The sequence below is a fragment of the Halichoerus grypus genome, chromosome 15, assembly GCF_964656455.1.
Source record: "Halichoerus grypus chromosome 15, mHalGry1.hap1.1, whole genome shotgun sequence".
NCBI classification, from domain to species: domain Eukaryota; kingdom Metazoa; phylum Chordata; class Mammalia; order Carnivora; family Phocidae; genus Halichoerus; species Halichoerus grypus.
Window position 1 is genome coordinate 59,161,311 of NC_135726.1, and position 21,434 is coordinate 59,182,744.

At 49.4% G+C, this 21,434-nt stretch overlaps 1 long non-coding RNA gene across 2 annotated transcripts in view; it reads left to right on the forward strand.

Annotated features, from left to right (window-relative positions):
* Window positions 1–21,434, forward strand: part of LOC118535556 (uncharacterized) — a 156,409-nt gene that overhangs the window by 61,745 nt on the left and 73,230 nt on the right. The window contains exon 5 of one of the 2 annotated variants that reach the window (XR_013444127.1): window positions 18,360–18,515. This is a non-coding gene — a long non-coding RNA (uncharacterized LOC118535556). Of the gene's footprint in view, window positions 1–3,642; window positions 3,989–18,359; window positions 18,516–21,434 lie in introns of those variants that run through there. The other variant, XR_013444128.1, reaches the window with a different exon arrangement.

A 21,434-nucleotide genomic window follows, 5' to 3' on the forward strand; every position in this document is an offset into this window, starting at 1 on the left:
ATGAGCTAAATGCTGGACTGGAATCCAAGCAATATATATGTTGCCATCCAACTCAGGAAGGGACTGGCTTTCTCGGAAGGAGTACAACCCAGCCAGTGTTCTGAAGACCTCTATTTCCAAACCATAAAAATATTAAATACTAGCCATCTGTTTTGCAGATTGTGTTCCTGATTTCCATCATTCATCAGTTTCCCCCCCACCTACCCACCCACCCACCACACACTTTCTGGGGTGAATGTCCTGCCCCCTCATTTTCTGGATTCCCATCAGAAGGCTTTATCTGGGGTCCTGGTGTGCAAATAGCAGTGGTGTGTGGACATTCCACATTGTGATATATAATGCCAGCCTACTCTCATGGAATAAAATTCCGTAATGCCTTCAGAGCAAAACTAAATAAATAAGAATTTGCTTTTCAGTTTTTTAATAATAGCTTTATTGAGATATCATGCACATACTCTACAATTCACCCATTTAAAGTGTATAATTCAATGGTTTTTATTTGCAGGGTTGTGTGACCATCACCACAGTTCAATTTTAGGACATTTTTATCTCCCCGTGTTCATTAGCAATCACCCTGCATTTAGCTTTAGTGCCCCCTGCCCTAGACAACACACTAAAATCTACTTTCTGTCTCTAGAGATTTTCCTATTCTGAATCCTACAATACATGACTTTTGTGTATAGCTTTTCCCGTTTGGCTTAATGTTCTCAAGTTCATCCATGTTGGAACATGAATCAGTACTTCCTTCCTTTTTCTGGCTGGATAATAGTCCATTGTATGGATAAACCACATTTGATTGATCTGTTCATAAGTTGATGAACATTTGGGTTGTTTTCCCTTTGGGGCTATTATGAATAATGCTGCTGTAAACATTTATATACAAGTTTGTGTTTGTGGACTTAAGTTTTCATTTTTCTTTTTTAATTTTTTTAAAGATTTTATTTATTTATTTGACAGAGAGAGACACAACGAGAGAGGGAACACAAGCAGGGGGAGTGGGAGAGTTAGAAGCAGGCTTCCCGTGGAGCAGGGAGCCCGATGCAGGGCTTGATCCCAGGACCCTGGGATCACGACCTGAGCCAAAGGCAGACGCTTAATGACTGAGCCACCCAGGCTCCCCTGTTTTCATTTTTCTTAAGCGTATACTGAAGAATGGAATTGCTGGGTCATATTGTAAGTCCATATTTAAACCTTTTGAGGACTTTCCAGACTGTTTTCCAATGGAGCTGAATTATTTCATATCCCCACCAGCATTTATGAGTATCCCAATTTCTCTACATTCTTACCAATGACTGTCTGTCTTTTTTATTATAGCCATCCCAGTGGGTGCAAAGTAGTATATCATTGTAGTTACGAGTTGAATTTTCTCAATGGCTAATGACATTGACTGTCTTTTCATGTGCTTCTTGGCTATTTGTATATCTTCTCTGCAAAAATATCCATTGAGAACCTCTCACAGGCCCATCCAGTTTTTGGAACAACTGGTCTACCCATGATGGGTTGAATTTTCAGTTTCTGTGGGTGCAATGGAATCAAAGAAAACAGAAAGGATACAAGAGTGATTTGGGTTGGTAACTGGAGAAATTGTGCCCAAACTAATGCAGCTCTGAAAGGCTCTGCTTAAGGATGCAATATGGAAGACTCACTCTCGCCTCAGGGAAGGAGGCAGGAGGAGGGAAAGGGGAGGCAGGGAGATGCCAGGGGAGCTGGCCGTGGCATGCCTAGAAAGAAAGATTTTGTTAATTCTTTTAATGTACTTTTAATAATTTATGTTTAGTGTTATGTGCAAGATAAAACTTGGAAAATTTCCAGAGGATAAGATTTAAAAAAAAAAAAAAAAAAAAAAAGGAAGTTCCAGTAATTTATTTATGTATATGACCACTTTTGAGACCACCGATCTAAGTGCCACACTATGGGGTTAGGCCAGGCAGGGTCATGGCAGGGTTTTAGGAGAGGATGGGAGGATTTGGGAGGCATTTGGGAGTGAGTAGAATGGCTGAGGTCTATCTTAAAGAGCGATTTGATCTGATGTGCTGATGGGCCTCACTTTTCATTGCGAATGAGGCCCGTGCTGAAAGTGGTTGAGATGGAAGTGCCAAACCTTGTGGGATTTGGGATGTACGCACAGCTCCAGAGGGAGGTCTGGGCCTGGGCCTGGGGAACCAGGGTGGGGATCTTAGAGAAGCAAATCGTTAGCGTATCCAGGGGACTGGACGAGATGGCAGTGAGCAGAGAGGACAGCCAGGAGCCAACACAAATTTCCAAAAACTCACCCTGAAGACAGGGGTCTGGCTACAGAGCCTCCCCGCCTGGGTGTGTGGGCTTCCTCGGGAGTCCGGGACCCACCCCGTGTTCTTGCCACAGCTTCTGTTCTTGTCGAAGCCAGCCAGCCAGTTTCTTACTCAAGCAAAAGCAGGGGCTCACATACCCTACTGCAGCCCCCTTCTTAAGAACCTCAGCTAAGAGCATATTTTTAAGGTGTTTAAAAACCAATGTGCAAGCAAGCATTGATGGAGAAAACTTGAGCCTCCCCGAGCCTCCCTCTGCCTCTCTGTCCACCTCAAGAGCACTGACCTGCTGCCATCAGCAGAGGCAAGCTCCAGCCATTGCCATGGCAACCGAGGCTGCAGAGAATGGCATTTTCTAGGCTCTCAGGTCAGCTCTATGTGGGTTCAAGATCCCAGCCAAGCATACAAAAGGCGGTTAATCAATGTCTGTAGAAGGAGGGAATATTTGTCTCCCCTGCTCCCACCACACCCCAGGGTTCTGTGCTGTAAGAATGATGTTCTCAACGTGGAACAAAGGTTGGCAAAGTTGAAATTTAAAAAAAAAACCCTTCAGGTTTATTGAAGTATAATTTATATATACTATGATTTGCCCATTTTTTGTGTACAGTTTGGTACATTTTAGTAATGGTGTACAGTCCTGTAACAACCATCACAATCAAGATACAGAACATTTAATTTCTCCAAAAAGGTCCCCGTGCCCTTTGCCTGAGTCCCCTCCGTAGGCCCACCGCCAAGCAACCTTTGATTTGCTCTCAGTCACTGTACTTTTGCCTTTCTAAAATTTCATGTAAAGGAAATCATTCAGTATTTTGCCTTGACCTTTTTTTTCACCCAACATAATGTTTTTGAGTTCATCCGTGTTGCTCTGTGTATTGGTGTTTCGTTTAGTAATATTAATTATCCAATAATTAATATTTTGTTCCTTCTTATTGCTCAGTAGTATTCCATGATACGCATATGCCTCTTTTCATGGTGATGGATTGCCCAAATAGGTTGCTTCCAATTTTTGACCATTATGAATAATGATGTTATTAACATCCACCTTTTCTACCAACATTTCGAGATTTTTCTCCACTATTTGCAAACCTAAAATATTGTACTTTTTTTTCATTCTTGTCATTTGGATAGAGAGGAAATAAACTCTTCCTTTTGGTTTTGCTATCCAGTTTTTTTTTTTTTAAGTTTATTTATTTTTTTTTTAGTAATCTCTACACCCAAGGTGGGGCTCAAACTCACAACCCTGAGATCAAGAGTCGAAGCTCTTCAGGCTGAGCCAGTCAGGCACCCCATTATGTGTAAGTTTTCAGTTGTTAGGGAATCACACATATCAACATTTTCTGTGTTTTGGTTTTAGCATTATGGTTGCTGCTGCCTCTTCTACCCCAAGATTATAAAAATATTCACCCACGCTCTCTTGTCGTGAGTAAGAAAAGGAGTCCTTTGACCCGGGGAGGAATTTGGGTCGAACCTGAATAGAAAAGCAGGTCAGAAGGGAATGACATTTCTGACTGGATACCCTGAGAAGAAGCAGTTAGAGAAAACTTCAGTTCAATGACCCACCGTGGAATTTCTCCCTTGATTCAAACGCTAAATGCCTGGCTGGGATCCAAGCAGTAGAGATGTTGCCATCTGAACTCAGGAAGAGAGCCGTTTTCTCAGAAACAGCACAGACCTGGCCAGTGTTTTAGCGATCTCTACTTCCAAACCACAAAAATACTTCATTCTGGTTGTCATTTTGCATATTTTCTCCCCTGGTCCTGTCAGTAATCATTCTGGGGTGGGTTTTTTGGGGGGAGGTAGGGGAGTGGAAATCCTTTCTCTTAGTTATTTTCTGGTTCGACTGATGTTCAGCTGTGATTCCAGCCTGATTCTAAATATGCTTATGTAACTAAAATCTCTGTAATTGGTTCAATTTGAAACCAAATCAATAAGAAGAACTAACTTTTATTGCTTCACCTGTGTGTGTCTAAGTTAAGTTCACATACATACCTGTCTCTTCGTAGGGTTTGTCTTTTGGCATAAAGCTGTTGTGCATCCTTTGCACTATAACCATATGCCCGTTTTGCATGATAGTTCATCACTTTGTGCAAACACAGCCTCACAGCAAGGAACTGCTTGCTTCTTGTTACGTCTGCCCTGGGAGTTTGTCTGTTGAGGTCCTAACTCCCAGGGCCCCAGAATGTGACCACATTTGGAGACAGGGTCTTTCCAGAGGTAATCAACTTAGAATGAGATCACTAGGGTGGACCCTAGTCCAGTATGACTGATGTCCTTACAAGAAGACGAAATGTGGGCACAGACACACACAGAATGAAGACCGGGTGAGGACCAGGGAGAAGACAGCTGTCTACAAGCCGAGGAGAGAAGCCGCAGGAGAAACCACCCCTGCCCACACCTGGATCTCGGCCTTCTCCCCTCCAGAACCGTGAGACAATACATTTCTGTTGTGTGAGCCCTCACTGCGGAGCTTTGTTACAATAGTCCTCGCAAATCAATATACTTCCCCAACCAGGGCGCCTCCAAACCTCCTTCCCCTATAGAAATTCTGGAGTTTGAACAGCTTTTGCATTGTGGTAAGGAATGGAGTCTTTGGGATGCCTGGGTGGCTCAGTCGGTTAAGCGTCTGCCTTCTGCTCAGGTCATGATCCTGGGGTCCTGGGATTGAACCCCGCATTGGGCTCCCTGTTCAGCGGGGAGTCTGCCTCTCCCTCTGCCCCTCCCCCCTGCTTGCTTGCACTCTCTCCCTCACAATGAAATAAATAAAATCTTTAAAAAAAAAAAAGGAATGGAGTCTTTATCTAAAGAGCAATGTGAGGATCCACAGATGTGTTTTAACCCAAGATGTATACACAGGTGCCTTTTCTTTTAAGAAAGTCCATGTTGGGGGCACTCAGGGGGCTCAATCAGTTAAGCATCTGCCTTCAGCTCGGGTCATGATCCCGGGGCCCTGGGATCGAGCCCGTTGGGCTCCCTGCTCAGCGGGGAGTCTGCTTCTCCCTCTCGCTCTGCCCCTACCCCCTGCTTGCGTGCATTCTCTCTCTCATAAATGAATTAATTTTAAAAATCTTAAAAAATAAAAAAAGAAAGTCCATGTTGGCACCATTGTGGATGAAAAGCCAGGACTGGTGGATGGAGGGGACCATTGGAGGGACAATGCTGGTTTTGTGTCCGCTTGGCCAGGCGCTCATCCCCAGTTACTCAGTCAAACTTGAATCCGGGTGTTGCTGTGAGGTATTTGGTAGATGTGGTCAGCATCTACAATCAGTTGACTTGCAGTAAGGAGACTTTCCTAGAGAATGTGGGTGGGCCTCCTCCGATCAGTTGAAAGGCCTGAAGAGCAAACACTGAGGTTTCCCGAGGAAGAATTCTGCCTCAAGACTGCAGCCTCAGCTCCTGCCTGAGTCTCCAGCCTGCCAGCCAGTCCCACGCATCTCAGACTTGCCAGACCCACAGCCATGTGAGCCAATTCCTTGAAATGAGTCCCTTAAAAAAAACCCAAACATGGTTATAGGCAAGTCTGTCTGTATCTGTATGTACTAAGAAACGTATCTATACGTGCAAACATACACCTGTACCTCCATATACGTACGCACGTACATACACATATATACATGCAAATACACGTACACACATACATGCACATACGTACATGCAAATACGTGGACACACTCACATACGTACATGCAAATACGTGTACACACTCACGTACATGCAAATACACGTGTACACGCTCACATACGTACATGCAAATACGTACACACTCACGTACATGCAAATACACGTGTACACGCTCACATACGTACATGCAAATACGTGTACGCACTCACATACATGCAAATACGTGTACGCACTCACATACGTACATGCAAATACACGTGTACGCACTCACGTACATGCAAATACATGTACATACTCATACGTACATGCAAATACACGTGTACACACATACGTACATGCAAATGCACGTGTACAGACGTACATGCAAATACGTGTACGCGCTCACATACGTACATGCAAATACGTGTACGCGCTCACATATGTACATGCAAATACGTGTACGCACTCACATACATGCAAATACGTGTACGCACTCACATACGTACATGCAAATACACGTGTACGCACTCACATACGTACATGCAAATACATGTACACACTCATACGTACATGCAAATACACGTGTACACACATACATACATGCAAATGCACGTGTACACACGTACATGCAAATACACGTGTACACACATACGTACATGCAAATACACGTGTACACACGTACATGCAAATACGTGTACACACTCACGTACATGCAAATACGTGTATACACGTACATGCAAATACACGCGTACACACTCACATACGTACATGCAAATATGTGTACACACGTACGTACATGCAAATACACCTGTACACACGTACATGCAAATACTTGTATACACTCATGTACATACATGCAAATACATGTACACACATACGTACATGCAAATATGTGTACGCACTCACGTACATACATGCAAATACGTGTATGCACTCACGTACGTACATGCAAATACACGTGTACGCACTCACGTATGTACATGCAAATACACGTGTACACACATACACACACACACACATATGCATGTACGTATATGTCCTACCTCTACCAGTTTGCTTGGGCTGCGTGATAAAGCCCCATAGGCTGAGCCGTCTAAACAACAGAAATGTGTTCTCTCCCAGTCCTGGAGGCTGGAAGTCTGAGATCCAGGTGTGCGCAGGGCTGGGTTTCCTGAGGCCTCTCTCCCTGGCCTGCAGACGGCCGCCTTCTCCCCGTTTCCCCCCATGGTTTTCCCGTGTGCGTGTCCGTGTCCTGATCTCTTCTTACGAGGACACCAGTCACATTGGATTAGGGGCCACCCTGACGACCTTAGTTTACCTTAATTACTTCTTTAAAGGCCTGTGTGCAAGTACACTCACACTCGGAGGTGCTGGGGGCTGGGACGTCAGCTTATGAGTTTGGGGGGACACAATTCGGCTTGTAACACCACCGGTTATTTCTCTGGTAGAACTCTTGACAATTCTTGAACCTACACCGTTTCTGCGTTAGGGAGCTGGTGGCCTCCCTCCCTGGGAAAGGGGAGGATTTGGAAGTGTGAGGGGCTCCACACAGCTGGGTAGAGACCTCCGGGACTGCGGGGGACCCTCGACTGCCTCTGGGAAGGGAGAACGTTGTCCTAACATTTCTCTCTCCGAGACAACAGCGGCATGGCCAACCTGCGCTCAGATCGGCCTCCATGTGCCGCATTCGCTCCCCGGGGGAGATTTCCACAGGTCGAGCTATGGGTCAGAGAGCAGGAAGGGTCCTCGAGATTTGCTGTGTCTCTGAATTTTATCCCAAATCAGGCGGCGGCTCCGCCGTGGTGCCTGTTTTTTGGAGGCTGTTTCTGTTTCTCTGTGCTCGCTGCCCAGATAAGCCTGTCAGTGTTTACTCGAGATCGGGGCTGTGTTTCTGCAGCTTGTCATCCGATTTTCTTCCCTCGTGACGATGTCCCCTGATATAAAATATTTCTCCAGAATTTTGATTGTGTTTTCAAAGGGAGAGAAATTTGTTTTTATCTTTTAATTAAAACAGTGCGAAGTTCTCATTTTTGTGCGCCATTCCTGTGTTCTATAGTCTTGTTTCCAATCATTTTGTCTCACAGACACGCTGTGAGAGTCCCCTTCGGTCTGTGTCTCTGGGCACTTCAGCTGCATTCATTAAGAATCTACCGGTTGTGTTGGATTCATGGGAAGACCAAAGCGGATGCAGTATGAACTCCGTACAGTACTGACCCCCTGCCTGTCAGAAACCGCACCCTGGCTGAGGCGCGGAGTCCGTGGTGGAGGGAGCGGAGGAGGAGGCTGGGCTAGCCATCTGGGACTCCGGCGGGGGATGCTTGGGCCAGCATGGTGGCCGGGAGGGGATAATGGGACAGGCCAGCATTTTAAGTGGGAGCCGAATAGTGATGGAGGATCCTCCTCCCTGGGTGAAGCTGTTAGAAGTTATCCCGGGGGCCGGATGAAGCCTTGTGAAGACCCCACCCTGGAACGGTCCCTGATCTAGAGAATTTCCTTCTGAAAGATGCGCCTTGTGGACACCGTGCTGGAGGGATCCATTTCTAAAGCACAAACATAGTTTCTTTTGCAACCACGTCTCTCGTAACTGTTCCAAAGTTTTAATCACAGAGAAAAGGAAAGAATGGCAGCGTAGCTCGACCTGTGGTTCCCACATTTGTGGGAAGGGTCACAGGCCAGCTGCGTAGTAAACGCTCAGTGAACACTTGCCATCTGAGCTCTGCGATGCTCACCGCACACACTCAGGCCACGTGAAGAGTGTCCGTGTGTTAATTTGTGCTCTGACATGTCGCACGTGGTAACGTACGTGCACCCACCTCTCCACACTCACACACCAGCTTGCAGGCAGTGCAGAGCCTGGCGCGCTAGGGTTCAGAACTTCGCAAACCAACCCGCCGGAGAAGTCCTGGACCCCCTTCTCCCCAGCAGCCTGCCTCCCGCCAGGCCTCCTCTGGGAAAGCTCTGATGCGTCCAGCTGTGGGGCCAGTATGGAGGGGGGCTTTCATCCCCAGAGCAACTGGAGCGTGAATCAGGGAGGGACAGGGCCATTTTACTGGGGGAAGGAAGCAGAACAATGAGGAGGTTACTGCAGGAAATGAGAAAGATGGTCAGTAACGAAACACGGAGCATTTTGAGGCAGAACTGGTAGATCTCTGTGTCTGGAAAGGGTGCCTCCAAGGCCCCGTGCCCAGGGTTCCTGCCCAGCCCCACCGTGACCGAGTATTTTAAAATACAGGCTTCATTATGACTTAGGCGTGGCCAGGTCAACACAGGTCAGGAGATGAGTGCCTCTGAAAACGTCAGTGGCTACTCACCATTCTCGAGAGGAGAGGGCACGCCCGGTCAGGCAGGGGCCACGCAGGGAAGCAGCGCGTCGGCCAGGAGGCAGAGGGCGCGAGGGGGACCCGCAGCAAGAGCCTGGGCCGTGGCTTCTGTGGGAAGGAGCAGGCAAGGCCGAGGAAGCAGGCTTAGGGTCGGCTCGCCTGGATCGTTTCCCGAGCGGTGGGGCGCAGGGGCTGCCCCTGGTTGTCGGGCGCCTGAGGGCGGGTGGACAGCGGCCCAGAGGGTGAGCGCCCCCCGGAGCAGGTGGGGGGTGGGCTCTGGATCTGGCGTGCGTACAAGAGGCACGCTCCGCTGGTTTCCCGTCTCTCGGAATGAGCTGTCCCTCGAGGGCGGTCCCTGCAGGGTTAGCTAGGCCCCGAGAGGTCACAGCGTCAGAAGCACAGACAGTGAGAGGCCTGGTTAATACGGCCAGGAGGGGGTGTGGCAGCTCCAGGTCCCTCTGTCCTGCTCCTGGTGGTGAGGGTGGGGGACCCAGGCTGCAGAGAGCCGCACGGTGAGGTCGGATGCCGCCAGGCCAGCCTTGTTCCCACGTCTCCTCTGTCCGCGGCTCTGCCTCCTAAAGCAGCGCTTCTCAGATTTTTCTGTGCTTTTGAATCACCTGGCAGCTGACTGAGTAGGTCTGGTGGGGCCTGTTATTCCTGCATTTCTAACAACGGTCTAGCAGCCCCAGGCACACCAGGAGTGCCGGTCACCCCACTGGCCAGGCCCAGGCTCTGCGCAGAGAAGTCCGGCTGAGCCCACCCCTTCCCAAGACGGCTTCTCAGTGAGGCAGGCCTTCTACACGCTGCCCTTGGCACCCTCTGGCCAGGTCGACCTTCCGCTGTTGGCGTCCTCTCCTTCCGGAGTGTGAATGCGCTTGGATTTGGTTCTGCTGCCCATCCAGACAATCTCACGTCATCTGTCTCCGGGGCAGGACTCCGTCTGTGCGCATGCGAACTCATCTGCCATCTTCCGCTGCTCGAGGCCTGGTCTTTGGCGGCCTGCTGTCCACACCCCGAGCGACGGCGAGACATTAGCCACTGGAGCCCTCTTTTCTGTGACGCTGAGCCCCAAACTCCGTCTGTGGCCACCGGAGCTGGGCACTGTCCGCTCGGGCAGAAAGGGGGTGACTGTTTAGTGGCCGCGCACTGTGAAGCATCTGGGTGAAGAAGCAACAACCAACACACAGAATAGAGAAGAGGGGCGAACGTGGCTTCATCCAGACGGAACCCACAGGTGCCAAGGGAAGGGGAGCAAGAAGCTGGCAAAGACAGAGGCAGCACAGTCCGAACTTCGTGGTTCGTATACAAAGGGCGCAGACGTGTCCAAAAGACCGAAGCTGAAGACCAGAAAGAAAGGGCGAGCAAAGGGCTGGCAAGAAGCTGCGCGTGGAAGAGAACATTCGGAGAGATACCCCACCTCTCCCACCTGGCAGAGTGGACATGGAAGTCAAAGTGAGGCGCCACTTTCCACGCTAGATGGAAATACGGGGAGCGTGCGAGGGTGTGGCTGGAGACACGGGTTCATCAGTGGCCCGTGTGAGGCGTGGTCTGGTGCTGCCTTTCGGGTCCACGTTTTAGCCATCGGTCCGAACACCCTTTGACCCAGCGATCCCCCCATTTGGGAACTGGGTCCTCAGTCGACAGGGAGGCTGCACCCAGCAACAGGGGCTATGTAACCCGGGGGACAGTCTCTGCTTCTCCCGCCCGAGGGGATATTTGGCAGCGAGTACAACCACGTTTGGTTGTCACAACGGGCGGGGGGCAGGGCATCTAGTGAATAGACCAGGGATGATGTTGCACATCCTAAAATGCACAGGACAGCCTCCCCCCCAAAAAAAGAATAACTGGCCCCAAATGTCAGCCACGCTGGGTTGAGGAAGCCGCCCTGAGCCCAGCAGTTCTGCTCCCGGTGTGTGCCCCGGACAGGGGGCTCCCCTCGATCCCCACAAGGACTCAGGTACAAGAATGCCCACTGCAATGCGTAGGCAACACCGTGTGTGCCAGGCACCGTGCTAGGGACGGGGGCCGTTCTCGTATTCTTTGTGGTGGAAAAAAAAAGGGAAAGGGAAACAAGCGTCTGTCGACAGAGAACAGGCAAGCAGGTTGCCTTAGTATCTCAAGTTCCTGTAACAATCCAATCCACCAGGAGCACTGCGCGTGGACTGGGGCGGCGGGGGGGACATTCCTTCTGTCAGTGGACTTGTATGACGCACTAAGGTGCGCTCACCAGCACTGGGAACACCCCCCGCAACACACACACACACACACACACACACTGATGGGGGGGACAACTTCCAGTCTCTCTCCTCCCCCCTCCCCCAGCAGCAGTTTCCATGGCAACAGCTGAGCCCACCTCCTTCTGGAGACCAGGTAATTGCTCTAGGAGGGGAGGGCAGCTGGGGGTTCAGGCCCACAGTCTTGCAGCAGTGGTCTGAGCCGGACTCTCGTGCCCCTTGAAATACATCCTTGAATGGGAGCTCGGCAAAAGATCACAAAACCCGCTGTGAGGGCCTCCCAGGACCCAGTCGGAAATCACACGTGTCTTTAAAGCACCAGTAACATCAGCATTATGGTTTCTTCTCCTTGTTCATTCGTTCATTCATTTATTCGACAAACATGGGTCGACTGTCCTGGGAGCGGGGATACAAGGAAAGGCACGCTCTTGGCTCGGAGAGCTGAGCTGTGAGGGGCTTCTGTTCCTTCCAAGGAGGTTCTCTTAGAGTCATTCAGCAGAAGCTGATGGAGGGACCACTGCGGGCGAGGGTCACGCGAGGCAGAGGGGGTGCATGAGGAAGAAAGCACACCAAACTCCCTGCCCTCGGCGAACATGTAGTCCAGTGGCGGGGGGAGATGTTAAACCAACATATGTATTTGGGTTCTCTACTGTCTGCCTGGCCTGTGGGAGGGTCTCCAAACGTTTTCAGAATGTGAACAAATGAGTGGATTCTGTTCAGCTCACAATCGGGATTCTGGTGCCTTTATTCGTTTAACGTGGTGTCATAGCATTAAGCTTCCTTCCTTGGATGGATGGGCGGTTGGTCGGATATTGGAGACCCTAGAATTGTCTGAGTAGGAGGAAGGAGGACCACACGGGACAGGGAGAGAGCCGATGGCCTTCAGCTTTCTGCTCAGCACAGAGAGCTTGGGTGAATGTTTTCATATTTGGATGGAGAAGAGCTCAGGAAAGACAACTCTAGAACTTTTACTGCCTTAAGAAAAGACAAGAGCTGAAAAAGTAGGTACAGAAGAAAAAAAAAAAGTAAAGCAAAGAGACAAAATGGGTGAAACTACTTTGCAACCTAATGAAGATCAAAGAAATTCTATCTTTTATCTGCCAGTTGTGTTTGTGACAAATGAATTTAAAATATGAGGGGGGCAGAAATGAGCCTCAAATTATATATATGGACAGGAAGGCTTTAAAGAAGAAAATTGAGGGAAGCCTGGGTGGCTCAGTTGGTTAATCGTCTGCCTTTGGCTCAGGTGGTGATCTCAGGGTCCTGGGATCGAGTCCCTCATTGGGGAGGCTGCCACTCCCCCTGCTTGTGCTCTCTTTCTGACAAATAAATAAATAAAATATTTTTTAAAAATTAAAAAATAAGAAAATTGAAATGATCAAAAAATACAAAATGATATTCCAACCTCTTTGTACTCAAAAACAACAACAACAACAGAACCCTGGATGTGAAAAGCAAACTGGCAAGCCGTTTTTCCCATTGTCAGAGGGACAGAGATGAAAACGTCATCCAGCAGAGTTGGCAGTTGTGTGGAAAACGGATACCTTCCTGGGCTGGTGTTGAGAAGGCAGCTTGCTATAACCTTTCTGGCAAGTTCTTTTAGCGGTGGGCCTTAGCTTGTAAAACGCGTATGCCCCTTGACCCGGCAAACCCACCTCCGGGAGCCTGGGCCCCGCAGACGTTCACAGAAACACCCACAGCCACACCGAGGTCGAGGCGGTCCCAGGGACAAGTGCACAGAATGTGCGCACCGGGATGTGAAGTGCCCTTTGCTGCAGGACTTTACAGCCCAAAGACACGAATTCTTCGCTTGATCAAGAAACTGTGTTTTGAAGGATATTTAATGTTAGAATTTTATGTTAAATCAACAAGAGCTGGACTAAAAACTTGTATGGGCATCAATTATCCAAATTTGAGCAAATATAACCCATTTACTTGTCCATTCATTCACCCGCCATGTGCCAGACACTCACTCCACCCCAGACCGAGGTGAGGACACAGCAGAGATGAAAAACACAATGTGTCTATTCCCAGAGGGCGTCCATTTCTGCAGGTGACGAAGACAGAAGTCCAAGACCATTTCGGGGAGCAGTGGGACAATATCTAGAAAAGCTGGTGAGGTGCATTTCCCTACCACTCAGAAAACCCAGTTTGAGATTCGTGCCCTGCAGGAAACTCTCACACGGATGTGTTTGTTCAAACTCTGTGCTGGGTACTGCTCTGTGCCCTGGAGAGCAGCGTAGCAAAGAAGAGAAACGGATACCATCCTAAATGTCCACCAACAAGCAGTGTGCACATTCACTGAGGTCTGTCCAGACAACGGAATATGACGGACATTTTTCGAGCAAGAGAGAATGGACACGAGCTGCAGAATGATTCGTCGATGTAAGACCACCCCGTCTCTCTCAGCTCCCTGCTTCATGTTCTCTGTTGCCCTCGGAATTCCCCGAGATTATTTCTCTCCTGTCTCTCTGCTCGCCACTTTTAGCTGGCATTATTTTGGATTCGGGGAACGCAATTCATGTCGGTGAGGTGGGCCGCCTGTGTGTGTGTGATTCTCCTGGGAACACACAGCAGTGAGGAGAAAACACTCTTGGTTCAGAGACACGGAGAGGGGGTGCCGAGCCCTTTACTTTTGCAGCAGACTTTTAGTAAGCACCTGCTTTGGGGTAGCCAGACATTTTGATCCCAGCACAGTCTGACTCCAGAGCTGGAAATGTCCAGTACTCCTGAGGCTCTCGCTCTCTGGCCCCCTCCCCTCTCCTTCCAGGAGCCCGCTGCGGTTTCCATGGCAACGGCCTGAGCCCGCCTCTGCGGCTCAGTCAGGTGACAGCTCTTGAGAGAAAACAGATGACGAGGTGCCCCCTGACAGAGACCCAGCCTGGGTGGGGGCGGGGGGTGGTCTCACACCTGCAGCCCCTCCCCACTGCTGGTCGGGCCCTTCCTTTGTGCACATTCATGCACATCATTAGATGGGGGTCAGTGAGTAGGAACACAAAGCCGGCTCTTTGGGTCCCAGCAGGCCTTATAAGAACTCACAAACCCCCCACAAGAAGCGGGGATGTTGGTCTTAGCCTTTCAACACTCACTGACTCATTCTACATATTGATTAAGCCCCACTCTTTTCATGAAGCCAGGGATGCGATGGGGAGAAAAACAAGCAGTCTCCACCCTGAGACCCTAATATCTGAGACATCTGTTCCTCTGAAATAGGCATTTAATCATCAGACAAATAGGTACCGAGGCCCCCCGGCCATGTACCGGGTGACAGAGCAGGGGGGCAGACGCGGCAGAAACCAGACAGTGGAAAGCCCCTGCTTCTGGGGCTTCTCTTCTAGTGGGGTCGCGGACAGTGGACAGGAGAACCCAGAACGCAGCACCGTGATTAGAGCAGTGAAGAAAAAAAGCTTAGGCAGAGGCTGGGGAGAGGGCCCGGGAGAGGATGGGCATTGAGCAGATGTGTAAGGGAAGGGAGTGAACAGGGATGAAGGAAGAGGGGCCCAGGCTGTCTGGGGGCTTGTTGGGACATCCTAGGAAGGAAGCAGCTCCCCAGCAGCGTGAGATAACAGAGCGTAAGAGGTGAAGTCAGTGATGGAGGAAGGTCAGGTCACGATGGAAGGCACTTTGGATGGTATTAATTAGCCCCTGTAAGTATTAATCTAGAGAGTGTTATTTGTATTAAGTGTGTCCATCACTCAGTGACACAAGGATGGAGGCGTCCACGTGGCTCAGAGTCCGTGGGAGGGAGAGGAATCACGCTGACAAACACACGGAGGTGACATCAGAAGGACGAGTGGTTTACTTGGTGACCACCCTGGTACCAGGTCCCGCCTCCGGGAAAGGGACGCGGAGAGAGGCATTTCGGCATCGGTTTGGGGTTTGGCGTCTGGGGTGGGTGCCTCGTGGGCGGGGCTGTGAATACCAGGGTTGGGAAGGGGTCAAAGGCGGCAATGGTGATGGTGATGTTAGTCACAAGGACACATTTCGCCCGAGCGACTGATTCCCCTGGGCTGTGTGAGCTCCAGGTGCTGTGTGCCTTCCATTCACCCTCACAGCACTGAAAGGCAGTTGCTACCGTTCCCCGTTTTACAGATGAGGTCCCTGAGGCAGAGAGGATGAGGAAGGCCGCTCCGCGTTGCGGTTAAATGTGGCGGCACTGGTTCCAATCCATCATGCCGTCTCTGTCATCTCTTCGAGCCTCAGTTTCCTTGTCTGGTTAAGAGAACCCTGTTAGGCCCTGGACAGCACTTTGGGTTTTATTAATTAGCCATTGTAAGTATAAATATACATAATATTGTTTATCAGCTCTGACAGGGCTTGTAAGAAAAATGGGGCCAAAAGAACACCTTGACTCACAGATGTGTCTGAGATTAAATTTCACATGCGAGTTTAGGTTTGCATACAGTAGGTGCTCAATAAACACGAGTGACACATTTTCAGTAGGAGTAGGAGGACTTTCCTTTCCTACCTAAAGATTGGAAAATGAGTAGGCAGGCCATGGGGCTTCGGTGTAGGGTTGTGCAGGCTGTTCACTGCACAAGGGTGATAATCAAGGCGGCTGGTAAAAGGGTTGAAATCCAAACCATCCTGTCCCACCAAGCTGGGCATGGAGCTGTGAGGCTGCACCCCCCCGGGGAAGGGGCATCCTTTGCTACTTCAGGTAAGGTCTGGGCAAGCCGTGGTCCTGTCGCCTCCCCGCACCAGGCCTTTTGGACACCAGATCAAGGAGACGCTGGTGTAACAGCCAGCATCCTTGGCAGCGACAGAAGCCAGCATGACACCAGCCATTGAGAGAGGCACGGGGGGACGGCAGGTAGATCTTTGGAGAGGCAGGACAGCTTTAGATCCCTGTGGAGGTTCTGGAGGCAGACTCGTAGAGGCCGGCCGCAGACTGGTCTGGGGAGGACACAGTCACTGCTGCCCAGACTCGAGGGTCCCCTGCGGCCCCTGGGAATGAACGTTCACTGTCCAGAAGGCGTTCTCTGCCATCCCACTAACCTGCGTGCCTCGACGACAAATAAGGGGAGTCCTTACTCGGAGGAGGTGGAGGAAGAGATTAAACAGAGATTCTTTTTTGATCTGTTTCTGTATGTGAATTTACAAACACATCCACAAAGTCGGGCCACAGAATCATAAAGACTTCTCACTTAGTACATCCTGAGCATTTTACACATACCACTCTGTTATTATAATCACTCCCATCGATTTTTACTTTAATTCAATGTAACACAGGATTTTAGAAGTGGGCTCAAAATGCGTGATGCCTACGGAGTCCCAGGGAAGTCACCCGGCAGTGGAACTAAAGCCAGGAGAAAATCAGAGTCAAGATTTTCACGCCAGAAAAGTGGAGAGAAACTCATCTGCAGCTGGCTCCAGGGATGACATCCACAGAACAGACGACTAGTCTTCAACATGTTTGGGAATGAATCTCCAGAACACTGGCTATGTTTTACTGTTTCCGAGAAAGCCTTTCCCTTCCTGAGTTAGAAGGCAATACATAGAGAGCTTGGACTCCAGTCTGGCACTCAGTTCATTAATCAGGGAAAATTCTGAGGTCGGTTGATTTATCTGGCACGCAGACTGAATGTTGACATTCTTCGAGCCTCGTCCAGAGGGCCATGAAACTCCGGACGAACTCCTCTCCCATATGAGCCATCTTTTCAGTTTAATTCTGGCTCAGACTCCGCGGTGAGCAGCTGGGGCCAGCACCTCGTTGAGGGACACGGTTTCTCTTGGGCCTTTTCTCTGCTCAGTATGAGACTCGACGTGTCGGCGTTCTCACCATCACAGAGAGGGAAGGATGCACGAACGAGTCCCAAAAGCACAGAAGCACGAGCACAAAGACACATAAAGCTGACCACATAAAACCAGTGAGATGCCACCTCGCCCACCAGGATGGTTACTATTAAAAACAAACAAACAAAACCCAGCAGGTATCAAGTATTGGGGAGGATGTGGAGAAGCAGGAACCCTCGTGCACCGTTGGTGGGCATGCAAGCTGGTGCAGCCACTCTGGAAAACAGTATGGCGGTTCCTCAGAAGATTACAGATAGAGCTACCCTACGACCCAGCAATTGCTCTTCTGGCTACACACGCAAAAGAACTGAAAGCAGGGTCTTAAAGAGGTATTTGTACACCCGTGTTCAGAGAGGCATTATTCACAGGAGCCGAAACGTGGAAGCAACCCAAGTGTCCATCAGTGAATGAATAGATGGACAAAATGCGGTCTGTCCGCACAAGGGAATACTATTCAGCTTAAAAAGAAAGGAGGGATGCCTGGGTGGCTCAGTCGGTTAGGCGTCCGAGTCTTGATTTCGGCTCAGGTCATGATCTCAGGGTCCTGGGATTGAGCCCCACATTGGGCTCTGTGCTCAGCATGGAGTCTGCTTGAGATTCTCTCTCTCTCTCCCTCTGCCCCTCCCCACTCAAAATAAATAAATCTTAAAAAAAAAAAAAAAGAAAGGAAGGAAATCCTAACGTGCATGGACCTTGAGGACGTTTTGCTAAGTGGCTTAAGCTAGTCACAAAAAGACAGTGTTATGGTTCCATTTATATGAGGTACTTAGAATAGAAAGTAGATGGTGGCGCCAGGGGTTGGGGGAGGGGGAAGGGGAGTTGTCATTTCGTGAGGACGGAGTCTCAGTTTCACAAGATGGAAAGTCCTGGAGACGGATGGTGGGGACGGTTGTGGAACAATGTGAATGAACCTAAACTGGACCATATCCTTAAAAATGGTTAAGATGGTACATTTTATGTTGTTATATGTATTTTAGCACAATTTTTAAAAAGAGTGTATATGTATATGTATCAGGGAAAGCCACAAGTTAAGAGAGATTGAAAACGCAACCGGCTGACGTCATTGCAGCCGACGTGGTAGTCAAAGGAACGTATGTCACTTACGTGTATGAATTGTGTTTCAGGCCAGTAAGAGACTGTAAAACAGGACGAAGGATCTGAAAAGGTGTTCACAGAGCAGAACTCCCAGCGTGCAAGCAACAGTCACAGAGGTCTCGTCCCACCTGTGACCCATAAACCGGATGCCGAGCCAAACCGAGACGCGGTTTCCACCACATCAGGTAGGCAAGGATGACCACACGCCGTCAACGGGGGATTGGGGAAGCAGGCCGTTCCTAGTGCGGGCGGTGGGCATACGTGGGATACGGCCTCTCTGTCTGGTATTTTTGGCAAAGTTTAAAATACGTTCGCCCAACGACCCAGCAGTTCTGCTTCCAGAACTCACAAGCACGTGAATGCCCACCTTGTGGTCATGGTAGCGGCCGTGATTAACTAAAACCAGCGAGGTAGGGGCTTGCAGTGAAAACGAGAAAGTGCTTTCCTACAAAGCAACTTGCGTTTTTGAAGAGTACTTAACGCCATGGGTGTTGGGGTCCCCGAGACGACCCGCAGTTTCCATGATTCACTGGAAGGACCTTGGGACGCGGCTCGAACTTGTCCTCACACCTGGGTCCACAGCACCCGCACGTTTTCGTCATGCGCGCGCGCCTGGCATCATTTCCTTCCTCCGTTTAGTGAAAGCACTTGGTTATTTATTTGGGTTTCGCTCACCAAAATTCACTTAGCAGGGAGGAATAGGCAAGTGCAATTCTCCCTAGAATCAAATACAGACCACTTCTATTTTTCCCTCGCAAGGAGGACGCGTTCCTCACGTCACAGATAGAACAGATAGTGTGTGTGTTGGGGTGGGGGGGCGGCAAACGAATTTTGTTCTTTCCACAAACTCCTGTTGTGTGGCATGTGTGCGAGGACGTCCTCAAACTCACGTTTGCCTCTGGAGCCTGGATGTTTCGGCGCCCTGAGCCTCTCTCTCTCTGTGTCTCCACGATTCTGCAGCCTCCTCCCCTCCCCTCTCCCCTCACCCTCAGCTGCGGTTCCCATGGCAACAGGCAAGAGTGGCCTTTGTCCTGCAAAGGTCTTGAGGGAGAACAGCAAACAGCAGTGGACAACAAAATTAACGGGGTGGGGAGGGCGTCTACCAGAGGCCCCGGCATGTTCTTTCCTGGAATTAAAATGCACCGCAGGGCGTTTGTAGAATGTCACCTAATCAGTGCCTTAGGCATGGCAAGTCTCCCAGGAGCACCGCGATGCAAGCATTATCAACTATAATTATTCGTTCGTAGACTATGGATTTCACACCAACAATAATGGCAGATACTGTTCTAGGATATGGGATTAGAACAGTGCTTTTCAACTGGGGGCGATTTTGCCTCCGCGAGGAGGCATTTGGAAACATTCTGGCTGCCACAGCAAAGGGGCAGGTGCCGTTAGCATCTAGTACACAGAGGCGGGGATGCTGCTAAACACCCTACAGTAAACAGGACGCCAGCCCCCAACAAGGACCGACCCAGCCCCTAACGTCAGTAGTGCCAAGATTGAGAAACCCTGGTACAATGATGTGGAAGAACCTGCCTTGCAAATTCTCGTGGTGCTTACTTTCTGAGGGGGAAGACAGACCACAAACTAAATTTGATTTGTGTGCTCTGATAAAGAGTGAAGGGGTTAGTGGACGAGAGGGTGACTGGGTCAAAGTGATGGGGTAGTCAAAGGTGGCCTTTCTCGGGTTGTGATAAATGAAGAGAGAGATGAATAAAGCCAGGGAGCAAGTCATGGGAAAAGAACATTCCAGGGAGAGGGTACAGTACGTGCAAAGGCCCTGGGGTAGAAACACATTGAGCACATTCAAGGAAGAGAAATGAGACCACAGTGGTTGAAGTGCTGTTAGGCAGGGTAAGGAAGAGGAGGGGGTGGGGGTGGATCAAGAAGGGCCTTGTCGATGGTAAGAACTGTGGGATTTGCAATTTAGCTATTAGAAATTTTAATATTGTTAGCGTCACCAATAATTAATTGAACGTTTACTGTATGTCGGGCTTTCTCCGGGACACTGGAGATCACCAGGGCATGGAGCAGGCTTCTCACTACCTTCTTGCAGCAACAAGGACACTGAGAGAAAGAGATCAAACAGTCACATGAAAGTAAACTGCCAGAAGAACAAATACGTACTTAGTGACTTCTCTGGGCTGTGTGGCCACTGGGCCGGAGGCTGGGCCCACAAATGATGGGGGGGGCCCTATTAGGTAGCCAAGAGAGAGGAAGAAATGCACTTAGATGTCTTAGATGGTGGAACTAGTCACTGAGATGAAGAAGCCTGGTGTTTTTAGAATCAAGCAGTTTCAAATCTGGCTGGGGCCCCTGATTGCCAACACATCACCATCATCATCATCACAGTTACTGTCATTATTATACAATAACTAACATGTGCCAGGCACGCCCTGATGTGCTATTCCCAGGACGTAGCTGCAAGGTGAGTGACATGACCTTCCCACCTTACCGACGAGCTCCCGAGCACAGAGAAGAGAAAGGTGGTCCTGTCCGGTTCTAATTGCAGAGTTAGGCCGCCCTAGATGGAGCCCATCACACCACAGCCCCTACACCCTCTGAGCCACTTGCTTCATTTGAGAAAAAGAGGACCTGCCTCTCAGGGCTCATGTGAGCATTACGTGAACAAAGGCACGACCCCCACTCAGCAAACGCAATCAGTAACAGCACACAACACTCAGTCCTCAAGATAAACAGCATTTTAATGCAATATTAAAAAAAAAAAAAAAAACATTAATGAAAACCCCCTCATGATGAACCAGATATTAACATTTTATGTATGTGTTTATTAAAGGGGGGTTAGTTATTTATTTAATTTTTTAAAAATAGTCTCTACACCCAACATGGGGCTTGAACTCACGACCTCAAGATTAAGAGTTACACGCTCTACCAACTTAGCCAGCCAGGTGCCCCCGCTTTTATGTATTTTTAAATATATTTTTTTAATTTCCTCACGGTATCTATCACTTCTATTTTTTTCCCCAAAGATTTTATTGATTGATTGATTGATTTGAGAGAGAGAGAGAACACGAGCAGAGGGGAGAGGCAGAGGGAGAGGGGGAGGGAGAAGCAGGCTCCCAGCTCAGGGATGTGGGGCTCGA